This window comes from Miscanthus floridulus, chromosome 8, assembly GCF_019320115.1.
Source record: "Miscanthus floridulus cultivar M001 chromosome 8, ASM1932011v1, whole genome shotgun sequence".
Taxonomy (NCBI): domain Eukaryota; kingdom Viridiplantae; phylum Streptophyta; class Magnoliopsida; order Poales; family Poaceae; genus Miscanthus; species Miscanthus floridulus.
In genome coordinates, this window is record NC_089587.1 from 145,448,346 (window position 1) to 145,469,618 (window position 21,273).

The 21,273-nt window shown below is 39.3% G+C and overlaps 1 pseudogene; it reads left to right on the top strand.

Moving 5' to 3' along the window:
• Nucleotides 1–2,380: 2,380 nt before the first annotated feature.
• On the top strand, nucleotides 2,381–20,028 carry LOC136469976 (calcineurin B-like protein 6; annotated as a pseudogene).
• Nucleotides 20,029–21,273: the final 1,245 nt, after the last annotated feature.

Sequence of the window (21,273 nt, forward strand, 5' to 3'; positions counted from 1 at the left end):
GTAAAGATTAAAGAAAATGTAAAGAGTAGTAGATAGTAGAGCATGACAAAACAACTTAACCAAGTATACAAATTTAACAAATAAGAACTAACAGCAGTTTAGCACAGTGCACATTACGTCGGCGAGAGATGCGGACAGAGCTGCAGATGTCGGCGAGGGAGATCCAGAGAGGCAGGCCGCAGGTGGAGGAGACGCGGGCGGAGGTGCCGGCGGCTACGAGAGAGAGCAGAGCCAGAGCTGGAAATGTGCCGAGCGGGAGCTAAAAATGTGCGGTGGCTGCAACTCCTTCACTAGGTCACTCACTCACTCCTCTTCTTCTTACCCTAATGGGTCAGTTAAAGGTGGGCCGAATTCTCCCTACCTAACTAGTCATCCGGCTAGTATGATCGGACGACTAATCGTGATTAACCGCAACTTATCGGACGATAAGGTTTCTAATCGGTCTAAACTAATCGAGAGCCCTTATCGAGCACCTAGTTACGATAAGGAAGACTAATCACGATTAATCGCGATTAGTCGTCCGATCTGAAAGCACTGGTTAAGACCTAGTTATATCTCCATGTTAGCTTATCTGGCATACCTATGAGTTGCTTGTATGGTTAATTTAGTAACCTATAATATATCAATAAATAGATTCAACAAAGTACCAATTCTAAATATTGTGAAGCTGGATTCATTTTAGGAATTTACTTGTATTTTTTTTATTTTACTAAGAAATGAAGTCGTTTCCAATAGAGAAATATTTTGTTTAGAAATAGGAATTTTATTCTGGTAGAGAAATATTGATATCAAAACACTTCTCTTTTGACCCAGATTGTCAAACTTTTTGCCACAAATCTCGATGTAAGCATTCCCGGATCAAGGAATTTTTTGTATATGCTTGACATTAATGGATTACGCAGTATTACCAATTTGCCAGAGTTCTTGTGAGTTGTACTATTGGAATTTGGAAAGGTAAAACTCTAGAAGCTGCCTATTTGTCATCAATCATATAATATGCATTTGATGTAATCTTGATATTTTTGTTGTTGACATGCATTTTGCTCCAGCTGTCAAATGTGGGTTGCAGCTGTGTAATATTACTTGTATATTCACTGGCCATATTGTTTAGATGTTAGCTCTGGGAAAACTAGGTTATTGTCTTTTGTCAGGTTATAGAGGCCCAAGATGGCATGCTGGCTGTTAGAGTAGTAACTTTATATGTATTATATCATTTCTGACATTTACACTCTGCAATCACCCAGGTCAGCACAATTCTGTCGAGCAATTGCTGGTGACTTTACTTATACATAACTAGTAGACAATAAAATGATTTACATCAATTCTCTTATTGTTTTTTTTGCTAACTCTACAAAATCATTTAGCATTACTAGATAGTATATACATTGCTAGTATGCCAAGGATGTGGGTTCATTAATCATCTCATGTACGTTGAACCATCCAGCTCATGTTATACTAATATAAGATAGGGAGCATGTGTCATAAAACTTCTAGCCAAAAAACTTGGATAGCTGGGCAGTGAAGCAAAATTTTGAACTTTTAAGTTCTCCTGTGCAAAAATAGAAGCAATCTTATGTCATCTATAAGTTTGGAACTGTACTCAGAGTTTGTTTTATCTAGATCATGCTACAACCAGAGTGATGGCTATGCTAATGATTTTCTTTTGTATTTCAATGTACACCCTTTGTTTCGTTAAATTTCTTAAGTGCGTTAGATGTTATTCCCAAATGGCTAGCTGGTTATGATGAAGGGTAGTTAATTAGCGATATTTTTAGGAGAAAATAATTGCTGGGTCTTGCCTGCCTTAACCTGTCTCTTTTGGGTGTTATGGACTTCTGGTTAAAAGGTACGTGCATTAATTATGATGGCAAGTTAGTGTGGCTGGTTATTGATAGGAAGTAACATACTCAGCTGTCCAGTTCTGTGATATCTATATTTTGTTTAGAGTAAAATGCACCGTAGGTTTATTAAATTTTGATGGTGTGTCTCCTAGGTCCATCAACTTTTAAACTGTATTTTTTGGTCCATTAACTTTTGGCGGTGTGTCATCTAGGTCCATCAGCTTTCAAATTGTATTTTTAGGTCATTAACTTTTGGTGGTATGTCATCTAGGTCCATCAACTTTTAAATTGTATTTTTTGGTTTCTAAACTTTTTAACGAGTTCTGTGAAAGAAAAACAATGTTCCGATTGAAAAAACAAACTAAAAAGTACGAATTATAAAGGAAGCGAATGTACCCTGTACCAGTCCGATCCCACATACGTGAACCCTTAGTTACTTTATTACGCCCGCCGGCCGGCGCCTCATCAGGTCGGTCGATCGGCATCGCAATTCGCAATTAAGCAAAGGCCGATCGATAGCCGACGCCGGAGCTAGGTAGATGGCGGGGTTCTGGTCGTGGCTGGCCAAGGTGGTGTGCTGCAGCAGCAGGTCCGCCTCTGTCACGGACGGCCCCCGCGATCCCTTGCTCCTGTGCAACCAAACCATATGCAAGTGTTCTGCTCTGCTATACTTTTTCTCGCCGCTATCTGCATGCAACTGCTCTCTTCCTTCCTGAGTCCCCGGTACTACAACTTTATGTACTGTAATATATATATATATATATATATATATATATATATATATATATATAGAACTACTATCCTATAGCTGGCTGCAGAATAACTTATTCTGTAGCCACTTTGAGTTACGATAATTACTATGTTAATTTACGAGATTTACAGTAACTCCTTACTAAGTGGTTTACTATAACGTTATGGTAAATATTCCCATGTGTTATAGTAACCCAACTATCGTAAATATGTATTGACATTATGGTAAATTAGTATATAAAATTATGGTAAATAGAGGTGGCTACAGAATAACTTATTTTGTAGCCGGCTGCTGAATAGCCTCTCCCTATATATATATATATAGAGGCTATTCAGCAGCCGGCTACAAAATAAGTTATTCTGTAGCCACCTCTATTTACCATAATTTTATATACTAATTTACCATAATGTCAATACATATTTACGATAGTTGGGTTACTATAACACATGGGAATATTTACCATAACGTTATAGTAAACCACTTAGTAAGGAGTTACTGTAAATTAACATAGTAATTATCGTAACTCAAAGTGGCTACAGAATAAGTTATTCTATGGCCAACTACAGAATAGTAGTTCTATATATATATATATATATATATATAGGGAGAGGCTATTCTGTAGCCACCTCCATTTACTATAATTTTATATACTAATTTACCATAATGTCAATACATATTTACGATAGTTGGGTTACTATAACACATGGGGATATTTACCATAACGTTATATTAAACCACTTAGTAAGGAGTTACTATAATCTCGTAAATTAACATAGTAATTATCATAACTCAAAGTGACTACAGAATAAGTTATTCTGTAGCCAGCTACAGGATAGTAGTTCTATATATATATATATATATATATATATATATATATATATATATATATATATATATATATGTGTGTGTGTGTGTGTGTGTGTGTGTGTGTGTGAAGAGCGGGCCTGGTGCAAGCAGTAGAGTTTTACCACATGTGACCGAATGGTCCCGGGTTCGAGTCGTGATCTCCTCGCATTGCATAGGTGAGAGTAAGGCTTGCCATTGCATATATATATATATATATATATATATATATATATATATATATATATATATATAGAGAGAGAGAGAGAGAGAGAGAGAGAGAGAGAGTATATTCAGTAGCCAACTACAAAATAAGTTATTTTGTAGCCACCTTCATTTACGATAATTTATATACTAATTTACGATAATGTCAATACATATTTACGATAATTGAGTTACTATAACACATGAAGATATTTACAATAACATTATAGTAAACCACTTAGTAAGAAGTTACTATAATCTCATAAATTAACATAGTCATTATCGTAACGCAAGGTGGCTACATAATAAATAATTTTATAGCACATGGTAGTAGTTCTCTCTCTCTCTCTCTATATATATATATATATATATATATATATATATATATAGAGAGAGAGAGAGAGAGAGAGAGAGAGAGAGAGACGTGCGTTGCGTGGTGTAGTTAGCGTCAACGAGATCGAAGCCCTCTACGTGCTGTTCAAGGGACTGACCGCGCCGCCGTGGAGGATGACATGATCAGCAAGGTCAGCTGCTTTAGATGCACGTACAGATCGATCCCATCATCATCATCTCTCACTCTCAGTTGTATGCATGCCTGAAGCTGCTCTGCTCTGCGTGCATTTCCTGTTTTCTCATCCGTTTTTAGGGCATGCATGTACAACCCAATAACAACGGCGTCATGCATGTTCATGTTCTCTCACTTTATTTGCAGGAAGAGTTCAACCTTAAAGTCTTCGGTGACAACAAACGATTCACAATTTTTGTTGACCGGGTACGTACGTGTTATGCTCACGCCATGCTGGGGAGCTTTTATATATCTCAACCTGTTTTTTTTTTCACGTCCTCAAATAATGGAGTGGATCAATATTAATTACTTCTTTTTATTAAGAAGAGGATAGGCACTTGGTATGCTAGTTTAGAGATATCAACATTGGAGATAAAATTGATGGTATCAAATGTCACCGGGTCAATTTATTTATTTCACCCCATTCATTTCGAAGAAAAAATGATTTATTATTTACTCCCTAGCTACTACACCATGTTTAGAGGTAGAGGACCGAGCAATTGCATTAATTTGTCTATAGGTTGGATAAAGGAATTAACAAAAAATGCATGCCCACTGATTTCTTATTTATTTGTCGATAACTTTGCACACGTGTTTTCAGGTATTTGATTTGTTTGACACCAACGAAACTAAGGGACTCGAATTTGAGGAATTTGCTCGGGCTCTTTCGGTCTTCCATCCTAACACTCCTGTTGATGATAAGATTAACTGTAAGTCAATTATTTTCTGGCTATCTTCATCCATACCTATCTTATCTAGATTCACCCCCTCTTTATTATCTGTATAAGTTGAGCAGCTGCAATATAATTCCATTACCTCATCGATTTCTTATCTTATATTTACGGAATTTGGCATCACTAGGCAACCTCCCTATTGTGCTCTTGTGAATACTGATAAATCTACTCAACCTTGCATGTTGTGAGGGCTTCCCATATTTTTGCTGTACTGAGACTAGTTTAGCTTCTTTTACCATATACGTACCTAAGATATTCGAATAAGAAGTGCTTACAAAAGTTTGCTTTCTGAAGTTGCTTTCAGACTGTATGATATCAAAAATCAAGGCTTCATCGAACGACTGGAGGTGAATACAAAATTGCCCCCAATTACATAACTATCACTATATATATTATGCTGACAAATAATGGTTAAGTCTCATAGGCCTTTGTTTCGTTACAGCTGAAGCAAATGATGTAGTTAACACTTGCCGAATCAAATCTAAACCTTTCAAATTGTTAGAAGTGAATGTAAATGAACAAGTGAAGGGACCGTGACGTCTAAGAGGGGGGGTTGAATTAGGCAACTTAAAAATTCTACTTCAAAAACTATGGTCTCTTTTTCTAACCCTAGCAAAACCTATGCAATAGATAAACTATCTAGATGTGCAACTATGTTTTTGCTAGTGTGTTGCTATCTCTACCGCAAATGTAGTGAAGTAAACAATGTAAATGCGAAAGCTAAAGAGCAAGGTAGAGATATGCAAACTCTCGTTGATGACTCCGATATTTTTACCGAGGTATCGAGAAGCGCGCAAGCTTTCCTCTAGTCCTCGTTGGAGCCCCTCGCAAGGAATCCCTCGCAAAGGCCAAGCTCCCGGTCGGGTAACTCCGTGGATAGCCTCGGGCCTTCCCCACGCGCAAGTGGGTCTCCGATGTGCCTCTCGGTAAGCCTCTCCCGGATGCTTTCCGCCGTCTTCACTATCAAGCTTTCGGCCGAAGCGCTGCGGGCCTTGTTTCCTCCGGTACACGGTGACGGCCACACCATAAACGCGGTTAGTGTGATCTCGCAAGATTTCACGCCCCTCCGATGTACAACAATGGTGCTCGCAAGCACCGGGTGGTAAGAGGTATGTAAACCTCACTAAACACTAGGCCCAAACCTAGAGCAAGCACATAAGCGGTGGTCTAATCAACCTAAGCACTTCGTAAAGCACCTACGCTAATCACATGATGAAACACTAAGCACTATGCAAGTGGAGATCACTAAAATGGTGTATCAACACCCTTGGTATGTTTCCTCAGCTCCACACACCCCAAATGGCCGGTTGGGAGGGTCTATTTATAAGCCCCACTGAGAAAGTAGCCGTTGGGGACGAAATCCCGCTTTTCTGCTCCTGACCGGAGTCTGACCAGCGTCCTGTCAGTACTGACCGAACACGTCCGGTCACAAAAACGGCTCTCTGGAACCTTACTGATGTTGACCGGACTCTGGCACTCAGCGTCCTGTGCAGCGTCCGGTGCAGCGTCCTGTGCATCGGAGCGTCCGGTGCAGCGTCCTGTGTAGCGTCCGGTCGCTGCTGTTGACTCTGTTGTTGCTTGATCGGAGCGTCCTGTGCAGCGTCCTGTGCAGCGTCCGGTGCAGCGTCCTGTGCCTTGTATGAGCTCGTTTCTTCACGATCTTGCGTCCGCCTTGGTTCCTATCTTCGTGCTTGGACTTTGCTTGATATCTTGTGTCTTTTCTTGTGCTCCTAAGGTCTTGCTTATGGTGTTGATCATCGGATCATCATGTCGTCTTCGTCCAAGTCACGTCTTGCACCCTATTGCACTATAAAACAAACAATTGTAAATTCATTAGTCCAATTTGGTTGTGTTGGTCATCAAACACCAAAATCCAAAGTAAATGGGCCAAGGGTCTATTTTCCTTACAATCTCCCCATTTTTGGTGATTGATGTCAACACGACTAAAGCAAGCAAATAATAAGAATTTGGAAGTTAAAAACTACCTACTTGCTAGGATGCAATACAAAGGGCAAGGTTATATGATACTAATTGATAGATACTAATTGAAACTTTACTTAAAAGCTTGTCTTGCCCTTGCAAATGTCCCCATGTGATATTATGGATTAAAGCCTAGTTTTCAAAAAAATTCTCCCATTACTTAGACTAATCCATAATTCACCCTTTCTCAGACCATTGCCACTTGTAGACATCAACTTGATGCTTGCCTTTGGTCCTTCAAATTCTTCCCCTTTAGCATTAAACACCGAAAAGGAAGACATTAGTAGCACAAGGGAGGGTCAAATTTCGTGATCCTTTGAGTATAGAGTGAAATGGATCACAAAATTTGACCCTCACATTATATAGACTAAGCTCCCCCTAAATATATGCATACATATGGTAGAAAGTAAAGCATATGCATAGTTAGCAATTTATTGTTCAAGAGAGTTTGGTCTATATAATGCATGGAGAAAGCATATAAATATGAAATGAAATCAACATGATGATGCCAATTGAAGAATGATGCTTCACTCCGGGGACTCCAATTTCCTTACAATGAGACTACTACACATGTGATAGGTTTTAAAAAAAATGATACTATTTGAAAAAGTGTTAGTCTCAAGGCATCCAACTTGTAGATTAAGCCCCCCCTAAATTTGTGCACACAAGTGTTGAATACTTGTAAAATTTATGCACATTTTTGGAGAGATTATCTACAATTTAGACTTTGGCATATATTAGATAAATAATTATAAAACTAGCTATGTGCCGTGCTCCTAAATAATTTTAAACCATGTAAGTTTGCTCCAAGGGTTGATAATGAAACCGAGCAAGCCTACCATATGATATACCTATTGAATGCATGACAAAAGATTTTAGCATGTAAATGCAAACATAGGCATGAAAGATAACTGGATGCTTTAAGAGTATATCAATTAAAAACAAAACCAATTGAAATGAATACTATTTGAAAGTAATAACATCTAGTTACCTAACATGGGAAGGGGAATTTGGGTCTATAGTATTCACTAACCTACTTGGCAATGACTTTGTCCATCATGATGCACCCCATGAAATGCACCCAAACTTTGCCAAGTCTCCAAATTCCCCGAAGTCCGACGAACTTCTCACTTCTCTTTCGGGATCCAAACCTTCTTGGTGCTCTTTATGTTGGAAATGATTCCCTTTGGCACCCAAAAGCGTTTGACCCCATTGTTGGCTTGCTTGTTCACCTTGATGGCCACCTCCTTATCATTTTTCTTCTTCTTCAAGAGATAAGGTGTGGAGGCCTTCTTGTCCACCTTGTTGGTGTAGGTGTTGGAGAGCTTGCTTGTTTGCTTTTTCTCTTTCTTCTTTGCTCCTCCCTCATTCTTCACCTTGCACTCATAGGACTTGTGACCTTCCTTGTGGCACACGTAGCAAACCACGGTTTGTCCTTCATCAAGCTTCTTCACTCCCTTGATGGTGTTATCTTGATGAAGTTGGGTTTGCTTTGCCTTGCCTTTCACTTGAGTCAAGTCTTTGGTGAGGCGAGCTACTTCTTGCTTGAGTTGCTCATTCTCCTTTGCAACCTCTTGTGTGCATGTATCTACAATAACTTTCCCAACACAAACTTGGTTGCACAAAGGTGAGTCTAAACATAAATCATTACAAGAAGTAGATGCATCATTTTAGACATGTTAAAGATAGAATTTTTCTTTTTAGATGCCCTGGTGGGGTTTGTGCTAACGGCTTCAAGATTAGCAACTTTATTAGTTAGCTCATCACAATGTTTGCACATGGTTTCCATTTTAGCAAGCAAACTACTATATGCTTCTTGTGAGCTAGCTAACTTTTCTTTTAATTTTTCATTTTTCTTTAAAAGATGCTCATCATTGATTGTGCATGCATTTGTTGTTGCACTAGTCTCAAGTCTCTCAATTTTAGTAGATAGTTCAACATTGAGATTAGCAAAGTTCTCATATTATTCAAGCAAGGTTTTGTATGCTTTTTGTAAACTATCTAGCCTTTCTTTTAAACTTTTGAGCTTCTTTTGTTGACTAGTGCAAGCTTTAGCATAATTAAGATTTTCTTGCACAAGTTTGTGATAAGAAGACATATCATCATCACTATCACTCTCACTAGAGGAAGAGCTTTCGTTACCTCGTGCTATAAGGCACACACGAGAAGAGCTTGATGATGAGTGCTTGCGGCCTCGCCTCTTGTGATGGGGTTCTTCTTCACTTGAAGAATCATCCCATGATCTTATTGATGTGAGGGCTTGGTTCTTGCATGCCTTCTTCTTTGTCTTGGGTGTGGGCTTGTTTGGACAAACTTCCGCAAAGTGCCCCAACTCACCGCATCCATAGCATCCTTTCTTTCTTTGCTCTTTTCTTTGATTTGTGAAAATGAAATCTTGAATTTGGATGGGCACACCCTTGACAGAGTCTTTGGATCATCTTCTCCACCTTATTGATCACTTTGATTGATTCTTCATCAAGATCGGAGGTGGAGGAGGAAGATTGATCATCACTTGAATCTTCATCATCATCATCATCATCATCGTCCTCATCTTCTTCTTCATCTTCACTTGAGGAACTTGAGCTTGAGCTTGTCTCGACTTGCTTACCCTTCATCTTCTTTTTCTTGCTACAAGCGAGAGCTTTGCCTTTGCTTGATGAAGAAGCTTCTTCTTGCCCCATCTTACGTGACATTTCAAATACCACTAACTTGCCAATGACTATGCCTGGGGTCATGTTGCTCAAGTCCTCCATGTTGTGAAGGATGGTGATGATGCTTGCATATTTCTTTTGTGGTAGCACGGAGATGATCTTCCTCACGATATCCGCATCATCTAGCTTTAATAATCCTATAGAATGGAGCTCATTGATAATTAGATTCAAACAAGAATACATATCACGAACAAGCTCATCATCATTCATAGTAAAGGAATCATAGTTTTGCTTTGTTAGACAATGTTTTTGCTCACGGACATTGCTTGTGCCGTCATGGAGCTCTTGGAGTTTTAACCAAATTTTGTGTGCCGTATTTAAAGTGAATACTTGGTTAAAAACATCCATACTAAGTGATTCAAACAAGCAATTTTTAGCTCTAGCATTGAAGTGTAATTCTTTTTCATCACTCTTTGTGGGTTTTTTGGGATTCTTGATGGGTTTTATCCCGTCATGAGTGACTCTCCATACACCCAAATCAACCGCCTCAAGGTGGCAAGCCATTCTAGCTTTATAGAATGGGAAGTTAGTGTCGTCAAAGTACGGAGGCCTAGCGGTATCCATCCTAACCACTCTAAATAGCGTCGGCTCAATGGCGGTTAAGCCAAAGGTCCAAATTGAGCCAACCTGGCTCTGATACCAATTGAAGGGACCGTGACATCTAAGAGGGGGGGTGAATTAGGCAACTTAAAAATTCTACTTCAAAAACTATGGCCTTTTTTTCTAACCCTAGCAAAACCTATGCAATAGATAAACTATCTAGATATGCAACTATGGTTTTGCTAGTGTGTTGCTATCTCTACCGCAAACGTAGTAAAGTAAACAATGTAAATGTGGAAGCTAAAGAGCAAGGTAGAGATATGCAAACTCCCATTGATGACTCTGGTATTTTTACCGAGGTATTGAGAAGCACGCAAGCTTCCCCCTAGTCCTCGTTGGAGCCCCTCGCAAGGAATCCCTCACAAAGGCCAAGCTCCCGGTCGGGTAACTCCGTGGATAGCCTTGGGCCTTCCCCACGCGCAAGTGGGTCTCCGATGTGCCTCTCGGCAAGCCTCTCCCGGATGCTTCCCGCCGTCTTCACTATCAAGCTTTCGATCGAAGCGCCGTGGGCCTTGTTTCCTCCGATACACGGTGGCGGCCACACCACAAACACGGTTGGTGTGATCTCACAAGACTTCAAGCCCCTCCGATGTACAACAATGGTGTTCGCAAGCACCAGGTGGTAAGAGGTATGCAAACCTCACTAAACACTAGGCCTAAACCTAGAGCAAGCGCATAAGCGGTGGTCTAATCAACCTAAGCACTTCGCAAAGCACCTACGCTAATCACATGATGAAACACTAAGCACTATGCAAGTGGAGATCACTAAAATGGTGTATCAACACCCTTGGTATGTTTCCTCAGCTCTAGACCCCCAACCGGCCATTTTGTGAAGTGTGGAGCTGAGGAAACATACCAAGGGTGTTGGTACACCATTTTAGTGATCTCCACATGCATAGTGCTTAGTGTTTTATTAGGTGATTAGCATAAGTGCTTTGCGAAGTGCTTAGGTTGATTAGACCACCACTTATGCGCTTGCTCTAGGTGTATGTCTAGTGTTTAGTGAGGTTTGCATACCTCTTGCCACCCCATGCTTGTGAGCACAAGTGTTGTACATCAGAGGAGCTTGAAGTCTTGCAAGATCACACCAACCGTGTTTGTGGTGTGGCTGCCACCGTGTACCGGAGGAAACAAGGCCCACGGTATTTCGGCCGAAAGCTTGATAGTGAAGACGGCGGGGAGCATCTGGGAGAGGCTTGCCGAGAGGCACATCAGAGACCCACTTGCGCGTGGGGAAGGCCCGAGGCTATCCACGGAGGTACCCAGCCGGAAGCTTGGCCCTTGTGAGGGATTCCTTGTGAGGGGCTCCAACGAGGACTAGGGGAAAGTTTGCGCGCTTCTCGATACCTCGGTAAAAATACCGGAGTCGTCGACGGGAGTTTGCATATCTCTACCTTGCCTTTAGCTTCCGCATTTACATTGATTACTTTACTACGTTTGCGGTAGAGATAGCAACACACTAGCAAAACCATAGTTGCACATCTAGATAGCTTATCTATTGCATATGTTTCGCTAGGGTTAGAAAAAGAGGCCATAGTTTAGAGTTAGAATTTTAAGTTGCCTAATTCACCCCCCCTCTTAGGCATCACGGTCCCTTCAACAAGATGTGAACAAACTGTTGCTTTTATTGATCTCGAAAATATATTTATATAGGTGGAGGGGTGTCACGAAGGGACACGACTGTTCCCAAAAGACATGCCCTTTGGAACTAAAATTAACTGTCTAATCATATCCACTAATCCTATGTTTGATGGATGAGATCACTCATGAAGAGACGCCTATTCGTCTATAGACGCCCGTTCATGTATAGGTGTCGTTTCACAACACTCCCCCTTAATCGAATCTTCCTTGAGATCAATGCAGCTGTAAGCTGAAATTCCTCAAAAAACCCTATGGGAAAAATCTAAGGAATATATGATATGCCATAAAAACTCCTTTAAATCTTATTGGAAAATGAGGAGAAAATAACATATTTATTTGTGATTTAAATAAACCACTATGTCATTGGTATCCCATTAAAAAACCCAATGGAAAAAAATATTAGAGATACGACATAAAGATAACTCCCCCAAAAACCTTTCAGGAAAAATATGAGGAGCAATATAAAGTGATATGCCGCTAAAACTCCTGTAAAAATCCAGTGGGAAAATTAGGAGAAAATGTGACGACATATTATTGGTATTGCCTCTTGGATAACTCACATGAAAAACCTTTTCAGGGAAAAAACATGAATGAGTTGTGAGGGCAATATGTGTCTTTAATATTTCCCATAAAAACCCGATGGGAAAAATAGAAAATATGACACATGCTTATGTTAATATTACCTCATTAAAAACTTTAACAAGAAACCTTATGAGTAAAACTTGTGAAAGAAAAGAGTATAATATGATACTAGTACATGTCAACATCTAGGAGATGTCTCCTCCTGATTCTTGTAAATTTTGAAGTCGTCGCATACCAATCTTATGTAGAAATTTTTGAAACATAGAAGTTGGTAAGGACTTAGTAAATAGTTCAGCGAGATTATCGCATGCGGTGATTTGGAAGATGTTTATTTACTCGCTTTTTTTGTAACTTAAGGGAATAAAACAACTTAGGGGCAATGTCCTTAGCGATATTACTCTTTATGTAACCTGTTTGCATCTATATAACATAAGTGAAATTATCTTCATAGATAATTGTAGGTGATTTAATCAAACCAATACCACATGCCTGTTGTATGTGGTTAATCATTCTGCGAAGTCATACACATTCATGTGATGCCTCGTATAGAGCAATAATTTCAGAATGATTAGTAGAGGTCGTCGTCAGAGTCTGTTTAGAAGACTTCATGAAATAGATGTACCTCCATATAAGAATACAAATTCAGTTTGGGATGGGGACCAGATAAGTAACTAGCATCTGTGTATCCAATCATATTGGGATCATGATTTCTCTTAAAGAATAAACCAAGATCCTTTGTGCCACTAAGATATTTGAGGATATGCTTCGCTCCCGTCTAATGATGGTGAGTTGGATTTACACTATGTCTAACTAGTATGTTCATTGCAAATGTGATATCAGGCCTAGTGCAATTTGCAAGATACATAAGTGCTCCAATGACACTAAGATATGAAACCTCGGTCCCAATATCTTTTCTCTAATATCTCATGGTCTAAATAGATCTTTCTCTATTTCTAAAGAATGAACAACCATCGGGGTTTTGTTATGATATGATTTGTCTATATTGAATTTCTCCAATATTTTCTAGATATAGGCTGATGCACTAAAGTCCTTGAAGGACGGTTGTCAAGTTGTAAGCAATATTTGGTCTTACCCAAATCCTCCATCTCAAATCCACATGATGGAAATTGTATCTCAAATGATTGCATAATTATTTCTGTATCATGATGATATCAAAATAACCAATATACGTAATCATGCTTAATTATATACAATGTATGTTGTGATTTGTATTTGGATTCAGAATGTGAAGTCCATTGGGACTTATACGTCTGAATCTATCAAATTCATTTGATCTGCCAATTATTGAATTTGAAAAACTTCATTTTAACACATACCATGGGGTATGCTATGCTGGGTCTCTACGTGAAATCATATGTTACAAGCTCTCATTGTTCACCACCTTGCTTCTGAAAAAAAACTCTGTGAGGAAAGATATTACCGTGGTAATACTTCTCATCATTGAACAAGAGCAATCTTCTTACTTGCCACCTTTTAGTTTGACCAAATTTGAGTGTGAAGACACTTTGCCTAGGACTTTTGGTCTGGATCCAGTAAGGTGAAAAAGCAATCTTTGAGGAGTATATGTCGCGACAATTTGTAGTCTTTAAATGATTGATTCGGTTCTTGAAATCAATATAGCATGTGAAAATGTTAACCCTTTTGGACTCCGAGTCATTTCCCATATGGAGTCAGGGTGTTTCAATGTCCCAGGATCAGAATTTGGGTGCACCGTTGATCCAGGTTTTGGATGTTCATCCATTTTGGGTGTCTACCAACTTGAGGTTGGCTTGGATTTACTGATTTGGAGGATATTGTCCTTGGTATTCTCGGACGCTTACTTGGAGCATTATCCTTAGGAGCGGCCGTACTTCTCCCCCTCTTCTTTGGAAGTGGGAGTTGAATGGTTTTAATTGGTACCTCCATTCTTTCGGGCACATTATAAGTAGGATAAGAGGATTTTGTGACATCTTTATTATCAGTAAATGTTTCTGGCAGATTCTTTGCAATATGATGCAAATATAAGATATTCTAAACGATTAGGTTTAGAATCTTTTATATGTGGATGTGAGGATTGCTCTTTTGATTCCTAACATTCTCAATGTGGTATAAATCTCCCCATAATGCATGGAATTATCTTCAAATGTGATCAACATATGGGCAATTTATAAATCCCTTGTAGAGTTACCTCTTGGGATCCCTAATGCCTATTGGTATGTTGGGGTGGTGATATGGGTATGTGAAAACATACTCGATGCATAGATGGAAAATGTTTGGCTGCGGCCAAAGTTTCACGTACATACTGCAACAGAGGGAGTTGTATAAGTGTAGCTTGATGAATTTGAATTTATGATGCGGTGTGTAAGGCCACATGAAAATAATTTAGTGTTGGTAAATTGCAATTCTATTTTAATATGTCATGCAATTTGATTCTCAATAAGAGACTCAATCAAACCATTATTGGTATGGACATAAGGTACTTGATATATAGTACCTAAAAACCAAACTGTTCCATATAAAATGGATTTGATCCCGCATCTAGGATAATTTTCTCTAAATTGAAGATTTCGAGCAATGAGTTTGGTATAGTGATGGTTCTCATGACTAAGAGACACACCTGGGACTATATTATGGATGCATAAATGTGCATTACATAGTATCTTTATGGTCCATAAAATAGTAAATAGAGTCACATGTATGTTCTTAAATTTCTTCAAGAAATGTAGTGGCTCATATTGATGCTATGATCAATAGAATTGACAATAATTCTCAAGTTATCTTTATAGTTGAATAACCCATGCAAATCTGCCAAGTCTTGTTGACATCAAGAGAGAATTATTTTGTACGCAACATTGTATATATGTTATGTATGTGTAGTCAAATCCAAGGGTGTTTTGTTTAAGTATTGCCATATCCGTTGTTAAGAGAAAATACTCCTCTTAGTTGTCATCTTGGGGTTTCTATATGAAAAACCACATTGACGGATATCTCTATAATTTTAATTGGGTACATTATAGAATCAGAATACAAGAATGGAGTCATGATTATTATTTGAGTACCAATAGGGAGTATGATAGTAGCACGATCAAAACCCACTATCATGACATCGCATCAAATGATTAACACAATATTTCCTTGTCAAGAGTTTATGAATATTTTGCTTCCCTATATATAGAGTTTGTGGTGCAACTATCCACTAGGCAAAATTCCTCTTTGCATTTGGATTGACTCTCGTATAAGTCTATATATAGCATGAAGAATATAATGACATTCTTTGTAGATATATAGATTACATACAAGTTAATTAATGGAATATCAAATGTGATGGCACATTATTGTGATATTCAATTGAAATTGATGACAACATTTTATATTATAACACCAAAATGGGACGTAGATACTAGGTATGTTTGTAAATGGGAGACAAATTTTGGTCCCCAAAATGGATCAAGCGAATAAAATTCGATGATCATGCTCTCCATGCTCATAAGACCCACTTATTAATTAAGCGTTTGGTTGCTACTTGGTTTCTTCATGAAACTTGTTGTGAACAACTGGCCTTCCTGGTGGTGTCAGGTTGAAGATAGAAGCATGCTTCATATCTTTATTGTTGAGCCGGATATTTATGTCCAATGAATTTGTAATACCGATCAATTAAATGTTTCAACGCATGACATTTCTAAGTTGTGTGGCTGTAACATACACAATTGTGATAAAATATGGTTCTGTCATATTTGGGAAATGCATTGACTCTAAGGAATGCACGGGGCTGCTACTTCTTTTTGTGTTAAATCTTACCATTAAAGTTCTATGGATGGCATTATTATATGGCATCGAACTTGTTATGATTATGAAAATTCAATGTACTTCAGATGATAGAGCATCACTATAATGCTAATGATGATTCCTCGATAAGAGTTTATCATACACTTAGATATGAAGTGATGTAGGAATTAATCTAGAATAAATTTAGTAAGTTATGTGCTTTCGCGAAAATGCAATATTGGGGGATATTTTGGAACAACATAATTATATTCTCAAGTGGACTTAAGATCCTAGAGATAAAGTTATGACCAATCAGAGTTGGCATTGGGCAGAATGACTGCCTTGTGTTGTTCATATCCACTCATTGAAAACTAGCCATATAGTGCTTCGATCTGCATCAATTGAGATACACATATGTGTGATCTGGATGTGTATGGTGCTTTATTTAAAATAAAACTCCATACTTAATTGTTCAGTAAGCGGTGATGCTCTCTTACAAGGAGCACCAAGTATATTTTGCTATGAATCCATAGAACAATAAAGTTTAACTTTACGTCCATTGGCCATGTTGGATAATGGTGATCATCAAGAGTGAGACATCAAACTCTTTCGTGTCCATTATTCCAACTAGGTGCAAACCATAGATTTTCTGAATTTACTTTTAAGGGTAAATTAAAATTGCTATGGTAGTGTTGTAATGGGATGCAAAATAAAGACAAGATAATCTTGTATTAATGTTAGTGTAAAACTCTCATATGCATAATAACATAACGGAGGTAGTCACAGTAAAGGTGTAGACCTCAAAATGGGCATAATCTGTGTTAACAGTAGATGTCAAGTCATTAATGTAAGTTGTATGAACACATCTTAAGGCAGTCATCAAAGATTGATGTAGACCTTAGTTAATTCACAAATAAATTGGATACACACATTGAGGATAGTCACTAAGTTATAACTTAATTAGTGTAGATCCCGTAGTAGCAACTTGGTACTACCTCGTGTATGACCAATAGGAATGTGAATTAATGGTAGTCATCTTATGAAAAGATGTAGACCATATGTTCTAAAATTTATGATGTTGGGTACGCACTTGAGGATAGTCACTAAGTTAGAACTTAGTGTAGATCCCGCAATAACAACTATGGTGCTACTTTGTGTATGGCCAACATACAATGTGGAACATTTATGTTATATGAATAATGAGCAAATACACATAAAATATTGCATCCATAATTTAAGCGCGTAGTGCTTTAAAATTAAAAAACGTAATGGGCTTAAATAAAATGATCGATTGCGAGATAAATAGATAAATAAGTAAATCGCAAGATCATAGTCTAAATAACAAGGATATTGTTTATTGGATTTGCCATACATACAAGGACAAATGCTTTGAACAATACCATAAAAGGATGTCTTACAATAATAAAATATCACAAATACAGTTATGGAAGTCAACGACTAAACATAAGAGTACTTAATTTTACAGCATATAATCACTAGAGACTAATAGTCTTATGCGAATCACTGCTGAAATAATAATAAAAAAGATAACTAACCAGCCGGACCAAACGAATATAATATTCATCCCATAGTCGGCGTGAGCCATGTGTGCAGGCACAATGGGAAAAAGGGTAGGGTGCTCACGGGCTGTTTTAGCCCATTTTGGCTTGTGCCTTCATCCAGCCGGCCGGTAGGAAGAAATCCCTAACTGCCGTATCGCTGGGAGCCGCCGCCATCATGTGTAGGCATCGGCGTCGCCTTTCCATTTCACTGCACTGTCGTCTGCGTCGACCTTCAAGCCGAGGAAGACTCCCCCTCATTAGAGGAGATGAAGCGGCCGCCACTGGCAGGACGTGGGCGCACCAGGCGTTGGAGCCGATCAGCGCCGTCGCTATGTGGGGGGCCGACCGCGGGCACAGGAACTGGCCGCTGCGCGAGGGCCTAGCCGCCGAGCGCAAGGCTGTAGCCACGGGATCGCCTCCACGGGTGCGGGCGGGGTCACCAGCCGCCGGGCGTAATGACGTGCGGGGCTTGCTGCCGTGGGCTCGGGGCCACCGATTCGGGCTGGCTGGCCACGGGAGCGCGAAGGCTGCCGGGCGCAAGGGGAGAGCGCAGGGCCCGCCACATCCCACGAGTGTGTTGGAGCAACCGCCGGCCGACCCTGTGGTTCCGTCGCAGTCCCTGTGTGCGGACACGCAGGAGCCGAGAGCCTTCGCCGGTCGAGCGCGTCGCCGCCGCATATGGGCGGCCGGGAACTGATCCATCTGGTACTATGGACGTCTCACGGCTGGCTCCGGATGCTTATTTCGTCTCTGAGGTAAGAAAAACTAGATTAATGAATAACCATGATTTCTTACTGTTCTGAACTCATTCCAGGTCTGATTCTTTGGTTTGTGTCCCCGCTGTAGGCCACCAGTATGGCAGTGATGATTCTGCAGCGAGCGCTGGTGTCCTAGAAGATGATGCGCATCAGAGTTGTCGTTGCCGGCAACAGCGGATAGCCTCCGCTGGAATCGACGGAGACGGAGAAGCCAACTCCGCACTCTGTTTTTGAGAGCAACATGTTAGAAGTGAACGTAAATGAACAAGATTTGGAAGAACTGTTTTTCATTGATCTTGGAAATATATTTACACAAGTGGCGGGGTGTCACAAAGGAACACGACTGTTCTCAAATGACATGCCCTTTGAACTAAAACTAACCGTTTAATCCTATTTACTAATCATGTGCTTGAAGGATGACATGCTCGTTTGTAGACATCCGTTCGCGTATAGGTTTCGTTTCACAGCAAAAATGAGGTAATTGAAATCATCATTGACAAGGTATTAAATCTCTCTATAGTGCACAAATGCTAGAAGCCAAAAAAAAGTTGGTGTCCGTATGATTATGTAAAACCTTTTTAAGCTACTAATTACAAGTGCATAATAAATTAAACCACTTTGGAAGACGTTTGAAGAAGCAGATACAAAGAAAGATGGGAAGATTGATTTTGAGGAGTGGCAAAGTCTTGTAATGGCACATCCTTCTCTGCTGAAGAATATGACACTCACATACCTCAAGTAAGGGTGCTCATTAACTATATATGTAAATACAAAACAAAAATATTTGCTTGGCAGCTGGTGCCTACAGTGGTCTGGTGCATCTTTTGAGTATAGTATATTTTGACGGAAAAATTAACAGGTCGTGGGGGAGAGGGGACTTTTGGTTTCATGAGGCTCGGCAATGGTAACGTCTTTGATGCCATATCCCTTGTTAGAGGTATTGTCGTGTGGTTCTTTTCTCCAATGTTTGAGTTGAAAAACCATTGACCAGGTTTCTGGTTTAGCGCTGTCAGCATCAGTGGATGTCGTTTTTCTCCCTAGAGGCATATTTACGACCTACGTGGAACCCACATGCCCTCCATGCTTTTCACTATAGAGTGGTTCTTTGCGTGTGCTTTTTGTGATGGTTGTCTTGCTTTCAACTTCATCTTTTGGGTATTTTGTAGTTGGATTGTTTTTGTTGTATTTTGGTTGTTGAAATTTGCTGCTGCTTTATTATTAATATATGCTTGACAAACTCTTGTCGATTGCCTTTTAAAAAATGCATTAAAGAGAGAATAGATGAGCCTCCTAAAATTAAAATAATCAAAACTTAATGAACGAATTCTTATGAATCATCATTAGCTCCATTACATCGATGTAATTGTGTTATTGTAAGTGATATATGCATGCTTAGTTACAACTTACGAGCATCATACTTGTATTAGGTGCAGAGATATTACCGTGACGTATCCAGAATTCATCTTCCACTCACAAGTGCGGGAATCCTAACGTTAATGGATCCAGGAAGACATAGGTAAACCTAAATAAGACAATTGTCATGCACTTCTTTTCTGTAGAGGAATAATTGTGCTCTTTCAGGCAACAACACTGCACCTATATTATTTTGTCATAGTAGCCAACATGTTCATGCATTATATATTATTTTGTCATAGTAGCCCACACGTTTCATGCATTATAATAGGATGTACAACTTGTGCGGTCGGCTGAATGACTTGTGCTTCAGAAATTTATTCAACATTCATGTTATACATTCCAATTCATCTTTGAATTGGACTTCATATTATAGCTAGATACATGTTATTCTAACTCGTATGAGACCTAGAGGCTTGAAGATTTATCCAATGATCGTCCCATGTTTCAATCCATTTTGGGATCTACTCCACAATCTGGCCTAGACATGCTATTTGTGGAAATGTTGCAGCCATATAGTTATAGACATGCTTTTATGTTGAGTCTTTTACCCGTGTGCCATTATAAAAGATTGCAATTGCATATAAGCCATTAAAGAGTTCGAGCGATCACAAGTATCACTAGCTAGAACTTTTTTTTTTTTTGTCATCCACGCCGTTCCATCAAATAGCATACACGACAGAGGTAGACTCCAGTTTTTTTATTCATTCAAATCATGTGTGGGGCCCACCATTTCCATAACCCAAAATCAGAAGGGCCAAACAAGGGAAAAGGAAAAAACTATTGAACTTATCCCTAACCCACCTCAACTCATTAAGGGGTCAGGATCATTTGCACTTCAGATTAGCAGCTAATTACACCCTTGTTGACAGTCAGACAATGCCAAAGCCACAGTACCAAAGAGTGGCACGGGAGGAACACACAACTTTCAGCAAGGTACTCTAGCTAGAGGATAGTTCTGACTTTTCATATCTCCATTTGACACTATTAGCAGCAAATATCAACATAATCACGTGGACAATAAAGTTCCAGCCAATGGCACCTACGACCACAACTTTTTAATGGCTCATAGACAACTGCAATCTTTTATAATGGCACGTAGATAAAAAAAAAAAAAAAAAAAAAAAAAAAAAAAAAAAAAAAAAAACTCTTATGTTAGGAGAGTCGAAGACAGAAATTGCTCCATGCTTTCATCTAAACCCAACCCACGAAGCAGGAAAACCCGTCCCCACCCATCGATACAGACCCCACGTGAGAACGTGCCCCAAAAAACCCATCAAACCCCTCCCCATTAGCAGGCCTACGCTAGTGATATTCTCCGTC